An 11,837-nucleotide genomic window follows, 5' to 3' on the forward strand; every position below is an offset into this window, starting at 1 on the left:
ATTTTTATTTTTTATTAAATTAAATTTATTTAATTACAATATGTTTTATTATTTTTTATACATACATACATATATATATTTATTTTATTTATTATTTGTATATAAATACAATTCAATATTGTACTCCAATATTGAATTGTAATTTTCATCTTTCTTTAAAAACATTTCCAGATGCTGGTATAATATTATGTGTTTCACAATATTCACAATAAATTTTATAAATATGTGCTTAATTTTTAAACTCACTAGGTACCGATATATTTTTTTTGATGAAAGACTTCTGAAATAATGTGATAGCTGATGAGTAATGGAACTACTGGCAACTTATTTATAAATTCATCTATATTTTGTAAAATTTCTTCAGGTGTTTCAATGATTATTGATCTCTTACCTCTTAAATCAATATTTATAAATTATAATAACTATTAACTAATATGATGTTAATTGTTAATTTATATAAATTAGTTTTTATTTCTATTTAGTACAATTAATAATACAAAAAGAATTCCATAAAAAATAAAATATAAAGCATTATATTTTTACTGAAATGAAACAAAATTTTTATTTTTTTACTCAAATTATATATTTCATGAAATTTTACAACCCTACTCTCACCTATTAAAAATTTATTGTCATGTTATGTGATATTCATTATGAATGGTTTTAAGCAATCTATCATCGAATATATTTTATTCAGATAATATAATATAGTTCATATTTTACTTTTATTATTTCGAAATAACTATTAAATCGATAAAAACGTTCTAGATCTTGAAATTGCTGTTTATTTACTATAAACACCAGCTGTAAATAGTAACTCAAAACTTTTATTTAGTTATTTTGTAACATAAACGCTTAGTTTATTTGTGTGTGACGAATGTTGATTATTGTTACGTATTAAAAATGAAAGTAAAACAGTAATCGTTTGTAGTAGTAGTTTGAAAAGCTTTTTCGAAAATATTCAATGTACTCGAAGAATATAATATTATTGTTACAATTTCGGGAAGTGCGAGGTTTGCTAATGACGATTATTATTATTTTTTTGAAAAGCGTTTTACGTTCCAGTGTGTCCAGTTTGTGTTCGATAAAAAATACAAAATAATTAATGAAAACGAAAAAACCTCTAAAACCATTATCACTGTGCGTGGTGCGATCATGATAAACGTTTTTAGTTATTATCCACACAAGTTATTATGATACATAACGGTCTTGTTACATTTACGTCGTCGTTGTAAGAGAGTACCGCAGGATCGATAGACATGTACATACATATATCAAGACTTAACACGTAGGTATTCAACAGCACTACAATAACACTAATAATGCGTACCATTAATAATAGGAATCGAAATCACCGTTTGAATAATAATAAACGTGTCGATAAAATGTATGCTCCCCAAGTAAGTATACTCGTAAGTATAATAATATAATAAACAGTATTAAAATATCACAACGGTGAAAGTATATATTATAAATGTTACGTAGATCGTTTGTTATTGTGTTGTACACACGTTGAATGAAAACAATTATGAATTGAATAGTTAACTATATTTAAAATCGAAACCTTATACGTCTCGCGTTGAAAACAAAATTTTTGGTATGTATAAAAATAAAACAAAATGTTAACCGTCCTGCTATCGAATAAAAGTACATTTATTTATTTCTTCGGTGGATATTTAAATTTGCAATACACGTTCCTTTATAAATTTGGTCGATGTTAACGAACACACAATATTAATTATTTCATGAATATTTTATATGTTTTCACAGGCCACAGTATCGTCCGTAACGATGGACAACTCTTAATACCCTCTATATTATGTACGTATTTATATTATTCATTAATGTTAATTAGCATTATCAACTGTATGCCAAGTTTGGATGTAAATTTATTACACAGAGTAAAAAAAAAAAAGATGATCAGCAGCTTCCAGGATGAGAAATAATCTCGATCTACTCGCTAAATAATATGCGCATTAATCGATAAACTACTATTAAAGATTTAAACCATTATCATATTTGAAAAAAAAATGTATAATGTATAGTACGTGTATACGTGTATAACACATACGTATCCATTACGGTTGTAAAGTTTGGATGTTTTAGCGTGTACTTTTCACGATTTTCGAAGGCTACGAAACACCAAAAACTTTTCTGTACGTTTAATTACAAATTTATCTCTCATAGACAAAAAATTAAAAAAAAACCCGTACACAAATTATAATTATATAAGTTAAGATCAGTGGTAATGAGTCCAACAGCTAGGTGTTTGATCTAAGCTAAGCTAAGCCTCTACTCATGAGCGAATCCAGGGGACAGCACTGTGGGTAAGTCCCGTTGAAGAAAATTATTATTAAAAATAAAGGATATCAAGATTAACTAAATAATAGATAGTAAAAATAAATGTTTACCGTTTTAGTAGTATATTTCACATTATATTTTGGGTAGGGAGGTCTAAGTCTCCGAAGAACACCTCCAAAGTACGCCTATTATATGCTATGTTCTGTAATTTTTTCCACTGGATCCGCTCTCGCTTCTACTAAGATGCAGTATACGTAGTAGTTATGGATGGGTAAAAAAAAAAAAATAATAAAAACCACGCATTTTCAGTGCTATCAGAAAACAGGAGAGGATCGTGTGTGATCACTCGGATGAAATAATTACCGGGCTGTGCATAACAGTCTCCTGTGAACGAATACTTGCATTAACATTACGGGCATGAATTTTCAAAACAATAAATTTTTCCATTTCGACACCTCCCCGAGAATGTCGTGCAACTGTACGAGATTACACATGTATCCGATCGATCGCAACGACTGTACGTTAACCTAACCTAACAGCTATCGTGTTCGGATGCACGCGCCACGAATTCCTCAGTCGACGGCCGGTAACGCGTACAACAATCTGACGACCCCGCGGCGGTGATCGATAACGAACGATAATAAATGACCGTGTTCACACACCGTGCTCGAGGTTGACTAATTAATTGATCGAGTAGACTTACTTGACCGCGTGAACTTTTTTTTTTTTTTTACGTTTTGTTTTCCGGCCAACGCGTTTGTACCCACACGGTTTTTATGATCGTATGCATACGATTCCGGTACACCACGCGTGCGGCGCCGGATGTAAGGGTCAGTGCGGCTGAAAGACGACACACTGTGGTACTCACGTTTCACGTGTTCCCCTCTGGAAATCGATTTTGTAATGTTCAAAAGTGCGGGGGGTGAGGAAACGATGTTATTGTTGTTTCGGAATTAACATCGGGTTTACAATGTTTTTCGTACGAGCACACTATGATTGTTAGAAGTTAGAACGAAAAACATTTGTATAAATGTTTTTTTAATGGAGCGTTGAGGTCAGTTATAGTTTTGTTTTGTTGTACTAAAAGATTAATTTTATTTTAAGGATTAAAACATCGTCGAAAAAACTTTGAAACGCGAAAATGTACTAACAGCCAAAAACGAACAACAGCAATAATTAGTATACACTAAAAACATGTATCCAAATAAATCCATGGTATTTTACGAAAATGAAAAAAAATAAAACGCGTCTTACGTTCACACGAATTGGTATTGTACACATTATGAATTCATATCATAGTCAACTAAGTGTAATATTAGGTCTATAAAACATGCGAAAAATTGTATTCATTATTATAAGAAAATTTGTGTGTCTGAATGTGATACTATTTTCTGTTGAAAAAACATATATTATAATTAACAACTTGTATTTTTACATTATAATCTGAACTATAATCATAACATTAAAAAGTTAATAAAATATATAATAATATGAAAATATAGGACTAAGGAAAGTATGAAGTGCTCAAATGTTATACTTTTAAGTCACCATGGTTGTAATTTTATTAAATAACGAAGACAAATAAAACAATCAATACAGAAATTTGTTTAGTTAAATAATATTGGTTAATCGAAAAACATCTCAGTAAACGTATCTATCATTGTACTTGAGTTGGTAAAAATACGACTGTGAATAATTAAATGTTCTGTGGAGTAATGAATGAAAGTAAGTAATGATTGACTTGACATGATTTAAAAATAAAACGTTATTAACCACTCATTTTCTTAACATATCTGACTATCAACAACGGAAGGCCAAACCCGGAACTGAAGAATAGAGCGGTGTACAACCTGTACTTGCTGTAAACGTTGAATTTCGGGAAGTGATTTCCTCATCACAATAATAATAATACAAGTGCATTCAAACTTTAGTTATAGTTCATATGTTATTTTCCAAAACATTTGAGCTTGGATTCAAAAGGTTCATTCCATTCATTTAGATCAATAGTAATCTTCCTACTGCCACAATCCACTGATTCACTCAGTTACACGCTACAAATTACTTATTCATATTTACTGTGGAATCGATGAAATCTAACTTAGGCCGACGGCGATGGGCCAAGGCTCCACGTCCCTACCTTAAACCCACCACTGCTATCACATCTCTCGCATTGCTACGTCAGTATTTCGCCTCGATGGGAAAACGGTAATAATAATAGTAATAGTAATTATGATTATGTATGAATAACGATGGTCGTAATAAATTAGTCTCGTGATTACCGCGACTCCTTTCGATATTTAATTAGTCGGACGAAACGCGCGTACGACGGCCATCCATCAACTCGGAGGACCACACGTGCACGCGGATTGACGCGCGCTCCGTCCCGCCTGTGACGGTTTAATTTACAAATCACCGATTTTCCCCTCATAATATCGTCCCCGGGGCACGGATAGAATTATTAAAAGTCCTACGTCCATTGCGGCGTACACGTCATCGTGTGATATTTTAATAAAACTACTTTTCGAGGGGTTTTTTGTTTTTTCGTTTTTCGATTGTTTATCGTGCGCGCGCGTGCGGCCGTACATTATGGTAATATCGTCGGACCGACAACACCGCGCGTTACCGATATTATTATTTTTTTTTACACGTCCACGCGACCGGTATTAGTATTTAATTAACTGCCCCCGCCCCCCGATTGCAGTCGAATTAATATATAATAATAATAATAATAATAATAATAAATAATAAATTCATCTTAATTAGTTTTCTTATCTGCGAGCCGCGTCTGGGAACCACACACAATGCAACGCAACACGTAATATGCGAGTTCGTATGTCATTATTACGTTATTACTATTATTACACGTGTTCACGCGGAGAACGACTTTTCCACCGTACGAACACCGTTTCCTACGTACATTCGTTGGACTTCATGAAGTTGTATTATTATTATTATTATTGTAAATAACTATCGCAATACGTTGCGCAGTACCGAATCTGAATCACGGGAGGGGTGCAAATACCGATAGATACCCTTTAACAAAAAAAAAAAAAAAATTGTTTTGTAAATTTTTTTCGATATTGTGCATCACTTTCAAATATACGTGTAGACATTTCAATTTATAAATTCGCAAATTAAAAGTGGTAGACATAAAATGAACAAATATTAGAAAAGAACATGAAAAAGCAAAAAAAAAAAAAATAACGAAACAGACAATTTCAATTTTAGATTTTGATTAAGAGACATTGGTGCATTACAACCTCTGCATCTCCGTTAAATCCGGTACTGGCAGGCCCGGATTTAGAGAATTAGGGCTGAATGGGCTGCAGCCCAGGGGCATCCACAGTTTTGTAATGTTTAAATTAGGATACAGAAAAAAATATTTTATTTATGTTCACACATATTTAATTTTATAATATTTGATATTTAATTTACATCCAACCAATTATAGACGTATTCACGTTCGTTAACCATGAACGGTGTTTTGGAATTTAGAGAAAAATTCCATGCGTTTAATTTTAACTACTTGATATTATTATTTTTATTATTCATTATTAAATTATTTACACCTACACTGTTTACGCTATTCGTATTTTATAAAGCAAATATAATATTATGATAATATAACTTCTACTTGATTAGATTCTTTTTTTATGATTGTTTATTATTGAATAAGTAGTTAATTGTTTCTATTAATAAATATAATAATAAATATTATTTTATAAATAAAAAAAATATGTTATCTTGTTTATATACGGGACCCGCACAGTACGTTCCATCAAACAGTAGTCACAACATACCAAAATCCACCACTAAGTACTGATATTGCGACGATACTAAGTTTGGTTTTTGTGTTATTTAAATATTGAAATAAACTAAACTATTATCAAAATATCATGTAAAATTTGTTATAAAAATTATATATCCCGTTTGAAAATGTAAACATTGTACACACCTAAAACATCTCACTAATTATGTCATTCGCTTTAACTTTGATAATGAGTCAGATTACTCTAATATTTAAACTAACATAAAATTGGTTCTATTGAACATTTTTTTTCTTTTTCAATATTTTTGCATTTTACGTTTGTAAAATTGAGACAACACATGCGGGCGTCCTCTCAACAATTATATTGTAATAATAAATAAAATAAAACACGTAATACATGATAAATTACGCCTAAACTGATCACAGAACTTTTAACCAGCTAGTCGAATTCTTACGATTCATTCGCCCTCCTACCGATAATACGTGCAGATAATGACGGATCATCTGGAGACCGTGATCTATTGCTAAGACTTCGAGTTCGGTGGTTCAACAGTTATTTTATGACTAGTACATGTACTCCAATGGCTTATAACCTTAATGCAAAGCTTATACTGGACGCATTTCATTTACGCGATGAGAACTCGTATCTAACCTTTTTTTTTCTCACGTTTGCTAGACCAGCTAAAAATATAAAAATATTAAATAAAAAAGACCGGCGCTGCTGAGTTGTACCTGGATCCTGAATTCGTACAAAGGTCGACTGTCCGTTTCTGCGGAAAAAACTGTTCGGCCTCGCGTTTCATTTCTTTAAATTGTGATGGCCGGACGATTGAAGAAGAGTCTAGGATTGCTACGAGCGTTTTATTGCTACACACGTGTGACCCGGGCATTCTCTCCGGTCTCCAATGCTTTTCCGTTGATATAAATCAACAGGACACGTGCGTTTTCGCCGACGACTGGATCTGGTCTCGAAACGTTGTGTAACGTTGCGGACGAGGAGCAGAAATCTAGATAGTATTCGTCTAACATGTGCACTATTGTAATGTCGTCGTCGTCCGATGTTTCGCAATAGCCGTTTGACTTGAGTACACCGCCGCGGCCGGTACACCGTAGTCATGCCGTCACCGTTTATCGAGTTGTAAACAACCGATGCCCTAATAACCCGGAAAAATATGCCGCGAAGCAATGCGCTGGTAACAATACTTTAATCGAATGTCGAATAAAAAATATTGAAAAAGGAAACGACTATTGTATTTTCTTACGACCTTAAAAATCAACAGTAAGACAATGCATCGTAAACTGATATTGTACGTAATGTGGAAATGCAACGAAATCATCCCATTTTTCATCCCAGTGGTATCCAAGACGATTCTAAAACAGATATCAAACGGGAAATCTGATTTCGTTTTAAGAATCTAGTTGTAATTTTGAAAGCGCCCGCAACTTTGGGAATCGTCCTGCCGATAGCTTTCGAATAAAATGTTAATAATATACGAACTTATCGAAAATAAATAATATTGAATGAGTGTTACCAATGTGAAATCGCGTTAAAAACAAAAGATACATGTTATAAATTGGCTTGTCATTCGTCCCGGTTTTAAAGACATATCCCGGCCGATCATTCAATTTGTCCCGGATAATAGAAGCCGAGAAAAAAAAAACGTTAAATATTGTATTATTTAATAATCGAAACATAGAACAATATTGTACCTGATGCCTACAATATTTTTGCGTTCTATCCTAACAAAACGTTTTGGTAAATTTAATCAATTATAATGTATAAATAATTAAATATACATAACTTTAATTTTTCAATTAAAATTGTGGTATGTTATCTACATTAACTATATGTTTTCCTGCAATCTCGTATATTTTTCTCAAACAGCTTAAATTATTTATGATTTATACTTTTGCAGTCAATCGTAGCTGTTATGTGTATTTTTATTGTAATCATAATAAGTAGAGCGCGGATTTGTATGCACTCAAACGTATCGAAATATGCCATATAATATGCAGTAAAAATCATGAAAATATGTAAAAAATATGCAGTCAAAATCATGAAAATATGTAAAAAAATATGCAGTCAAAATTATGAAAATATGTAAAAAATATGCAAGAATTTTTTATTTATTTAAAAGTTATAATTCAACTTATAATAATTAATTACTTAAATACTTAATGAAAAAAAAATTTAGGAAATTTTCTGAACAATTTATTTTTAAAATTTTATTTATTATTAAAATAAATAATCATACGCATTTCAAGTTTATCTTCTGTGAAGCTGTGTCGTTTATCGGTTAACATATTTTTAAAGACTGAAAACGAACGTTCGACGTCAACCGAAGTTATTGGGGCATATTTGAAGCAACTTAGTATTGTCGGGTCTTGATAAAGATCTTCGAGCTGAACTTTTTCGCCTAATAACACTGAATTAATTTTTCGTAGAATTTTCAGACCTTCATTTTTGTTGGAAAGCTCGTTTAATTTTGTTGTAAGAATTGCACCTTTCGATCCAGAAATAGAATGAATTTTTTCTTTCGTTTCATCAATTATTGAAAAGCTTTCATGTAAAGTCATATTTTGAGTTTCCAGTTTTTTTATGACTATCACTAAAAATGCCAAATGAGTAGATATAAATGTTAAATCATTGACAACATTACCATCTTCAATTATATCCAAAACTTTTCTAATACTTTGCACATCTTCCATTGCCAGTCGCTCGATGACTTTTTTATATTTGGTAAAATAATCTGCGTAATATAACGCAGCATGTACCCATGTTCCCCACCTTGTAAGAACTGGAACAGGTGGTAAAGTGATATAATTAATTTCTTCTTTAAAAATAAAGAATCGACTAGACGCTTTTAAAAATATTTTCTTCCCATTATTAATTAAAGTATTAACTTTTGGAAATAACTCCCTTACTTTTTCTGCAAAGCGATTACAAGTATGAGTGGTACACGTTACATGGATCATATTAGTATAAAATATCTTTAAAGACTTTCCTGCTTTCACCATGTATGTCGCCGCGTTTGTTAACAAAAATAATACACGCCGTTCCATTCCCACATCTGTCCATAATAGTCATTGACAAATCGTGTTATCGTTTCATTGTTTGTTTTCTCCAATTGTTTACATACTAAAAGATAAGGTTTCCCAGAAAAGTTTTTATTCATAACTCCTACAAGTATATTTGCAATGTATAAGCCCCGTGCATTAGTTGTCTCGTCTACAACAATATATATAACATTTTGCCCAATTTTTTTCTTTAATTTCATTCATTGTTTTTTGATAGCATATATTTACATAGCTCTTTCGCAATGTGCTTTCATCTGGGATAGGATGATTAATGTATTTATTCAAAAAATTACGAAACTGTTCGTTTTTTAACTTGTGTAAGAGTATGTCAGAAGAAACCTTAGCAAAACATAAATCTTAAAAAAAAGTGTTATTGGTAGAACTTGATCTAGAACTAGTTGTAAGTAATTGTTATTTGATAACTTATTTTTAAGTGCAGACAGATGTGCAGCTAAAATATAAAATTAAGATAAAAAAATATAGAAAATAAATAAAGAAAATCTATTTCTATTTTTATATGTAACGACCTGTTTTTATGTGTTAATCTACCTGAGACTTTCTCTCACAAACAATATATTTTCCACAATGGTTGCATAATACTATATTCCCGTCAGTAGTGAAAACTTCGGAGTTTATGTTTGCTGTGGAAATCCATTCACGAATTTTGTTACAAATTGAACTCCTTATTTTTGGCATATTTACAATTCACGGACAACGAAAAGTGACGAAACTTAGTTGTATATTGGTATGTCGATAACTGACTGCTACAGTAAGAGCAATTAAGATTATAGGTAGACACACGTTTATTTTCGGTATATTCACGATTTACGGACAACGACAAACGATGTAACCAAGTGCCGAGTGGTGTGTCGATAACCGACTTACAAAGCAAGAGCGATTAGGTTTAAATTGTAATAGATTATTTATTTTATAAATAAATATATATATAAATTATTATTTAGTGACTATGAAATTTAGTTTTAATTTTTCTACTTGACAAAATATTATTTTATACATTTTTTTTTAAATTTTCGCTTCAATATGTAATAAATTTTGAATTTTGCCAAAATATGCAAAAATATGTCATAACCTCTAAATATGCAGAAATATACAAAAAAAAATTTCACCATTAGCTTCAAATTATGATGATTCGTGGAAATAACTGACAAAAATCCAAAAATATTAAATGGAAAAAAATATGCGATTCCATAGAAATCCGCGCTCTAATAATAAGTATTTGAACGAAAAGTTAGTTTTATTTTGTTTAATTTTTTCTATTAGGAAACAACATTTATTTATTGCCAAATATTTTACAATAAATTACATTTAATTTGAGCAATATCAGTTAAAATAGGGCTCCTTAAAACGAAACTTAAAGTGTAAGGCTCCCTTTTCAACATTTTAGGTGGTTCCCGGGCACACCTGGCACTCCCCGTGCGCACAAAGACCTATATTAGACATTCTCGTTTAACACATCTACATCTTATAATTAAAAAAGAGCCTTCAACCGGCGAACTCTGTGACAAATAAATTACCATCAAACACACCGTCCTAGAATGTTCGGACATTCTAGTGCGTTTAGCAGATCCAAACAAATTATAGGAAACCCATTCACGATGAAACGACCAATTGAAGAGGAAAATTCAGTAAACGTTTTTAAGATTTTCACATGTGTGCAGACATAGGTTTATCAAAGCTAATTTAAGACAATTTATACAACCAATATCTGCAATTGATCAACCAACATCATTTTTAAGATCCATACGTAACAATGTTTGGCTAATGACCTTAGACGTTAAATTTTTATTAATACATTAAAAAAAAAAAGTATTTATAAATGTAGATAATCAATACTTCTCATTGGACATGCTGTGTCTAGGTTATTTTTCGCTCTCGATCTAATTCGGATTATTGGACTCGATTTAATTTATATACATGTTCAATGTATTATATATACAGTTTTAAGACTGACTACTACGCAATAACATGTCATTTCGACAACATACGTACGATTTACCTCATTAAATAATACATAACGTTCCGTTTTCGGTCAAAGTTGCGACTTCGATGCCTCGTAAAATCGCTCGACCGTGGTTTAACATATTTCTTTTCAAAATCGAACATTTTGTTTTCGAACTCTGGACGGTTGACGGAAAAATAATGCAGTACACATATTATGTTGTAATGGGCGACATGGTATTATAATAACTATTCACAAAAATCCACTTGGACACTATACACAAATATATATGAATTATATAGGTATGCCAAGATCATTATTTAACCTAATAGAAAATCGTGACTTTCATTTACCGTTTGCGTTTCAAAGTATCTTAAATCGATTACAAAAATTAATTAGTTATTTCATGCTGACACCGTTCTACCCGGTTGAAGTCGAAATCGATGGGCCTATGGCACTGTTTTCATCCACTCTAATTGCCGGTCATTAGTTAATAATAATAATAATGATTATGATAAAAAAAGACCGTCGTTAACCCGAGTGTATTATACATTTTTACATGATGTTGCGAGATAAATTAGTGAACCGAACACGATATTCGCGTGCCAGCGCGGACAAAACCGTGAGACGCAACGATATCTCCTCCATGTAGGTGGTCCGTTCGGATAACCAGAAGCCAGGAAATATGGGGAGAAAAAATATTGACTGTTTGATAGATTTTCAATCTTA

At 31.5% G+C, this 11,837-nt stretch overlaps 1 pseudogene; it reads right to left on the minus strand.

The window, feature by feature from the left end:
* Positions 1–7,336: 7,336 nt before the first annotated feature.
* Positions 7,337–9,844, minus strand: LOC112689922 (annotated as a pseudogene).
* Between the last annotated feature and the right edge of the window lie 1,993 nt (positions 9,845–11,837).

The sequence above is a fragment of the Sipha flava genome, unplaced genomic scaffold (assembly GCF_003268045.1).
Source record: "Sipha flava isolate LNK unplaced genomic scaffold, YSA_version1 482_pilon_pilon, whole genome shotgun sequence".
NCBI lineage: Eukaryota > Metazoa > Arthropoda > Insecta > Hemiptera > Aphididae > Sipha > Sipha flava.